This window comes from Macaca nemestrina, chromosome 4, assembly GCF_043159975.1.
Source record: "Macaca nemestrina isolate mMacNem1 chromosome 4, mMacNem.hap1, whole genome shotgun sequence".
Classification (NCBI taxonomy): domain Eukaryota; kingdom Metazoa; phylum Chordata; class Mammalia; order Primates; family Cercopithecidae; genus Macaca; species Macaca nemestrina.
This window is the reverse complement of record NC_092128.1, coordinates 142,186,806-142,187,837: the sequence shown is the minus strand read 5'-3', so window position 1 is coordinate 142,187,837 and position 1,032 is coordinate 142,186,806. Positions and strand designations below refer to the sequence as shown.

The following is a 1,032-nucleotide window of genomic DNA, read 5'->3' as shown; positions in this document are numbered from 1 at the left end:
CCAGTAATTTTTAAAGAAAAAAGTAGTGAGAGTGTCTAGTACAACCAAAACCAGGCATCAAAGTGAGCAGTTAAACATTCCAGGCTGGGCACAGTGGCTCATGCCTGTAATCTTAACACTTTGGGAGGCCCGGGCGGGAGGATTGCTTGAGCCCTAAAAAGTGAAGGTTGCAGTGACCCATGATTATGTCACTGTATTATGACCTGGAAGACACAGTGAAACCCCATCTCAAAAATAAACAAATCAATCAATCCAGAACCAGTGCTCACTTCGGCAGCACACATACTAAAATTGACATGACATGGAGAAGATGAGCATGGTCCCTGTGAAAGGATGACACACAAATTCATGAAGCATTCCATATTTAAAAACATATTTCAGAACCAAGAAAATAAATGAATCAAAAGAAAGGGAAGACCCTGGTGATTCCTTTGATATTGGAAAAAATCAGCCGGGCACAGTGGCTCATGCCTGTAATCCCAGCACCTTGAGAGGCGGAGGCGGGCAGATCACTTGAGGTCAGGAGTTTGAAATCAGCCTGGCCAACATGGTGAAACCCCTAAAAGTACAAAAATTAGGCTGAGTGTGGTGGCTCACGCCTGTAATCCCAGCACTTTGGGAGGCTGAGGCGGGTGGATCACCTGAGGTCAGGAGTTTGAGACCAGCCTGGCCAACATGGTGAAACCTTGTCTCTACTAAAAATACAAAACTAAGCCAGGCATAGTGGCAAGCACCTGTAATCCCAGCTACTCAGGAGGCTGAGTCAGGAGAATTGCTTGAACCTGGGAGGCAGAGGTGGCAATGACCTGAGATCTGCCACTGCACTTCAGCCTGGGCGACAGAGCAAGACTCCATCTAAATAAATAAATAAATAAATGTACAAAAATTAGCTGGACGTAATGGCACATGCCAGTAATCCCAGCTACGTGGGAGGCAGAGGCAGGAGAATCGCTTGAACCCAGGAGGCGGAAGTTGCAGTGAGCCGACATCACACCACTGCACTCCAGCCTGTGTGACAGAGTGAGTCTGTCT

At 47.0% G+C, this 1,032-nt stretch overlaps 1 non-coding gene across 1 annotated transcript; it reads left to right on the top strand.

The window, feature by feature from the left end:
- The first annotated feature begins 261 nt into the window (after positions 1 to 261).
- Positions 262 to 368, top strand: LOC139363037 (U6 spliceosomal RNA). Its single transcript, XR_011622924.1, has one exon. It is a non-coding gene; the product is annotated as a U6 spliceosomal RNA (small nuclear RNA).
- Positions 369 to 1,032: the final 664 nt, after the last annotated feature.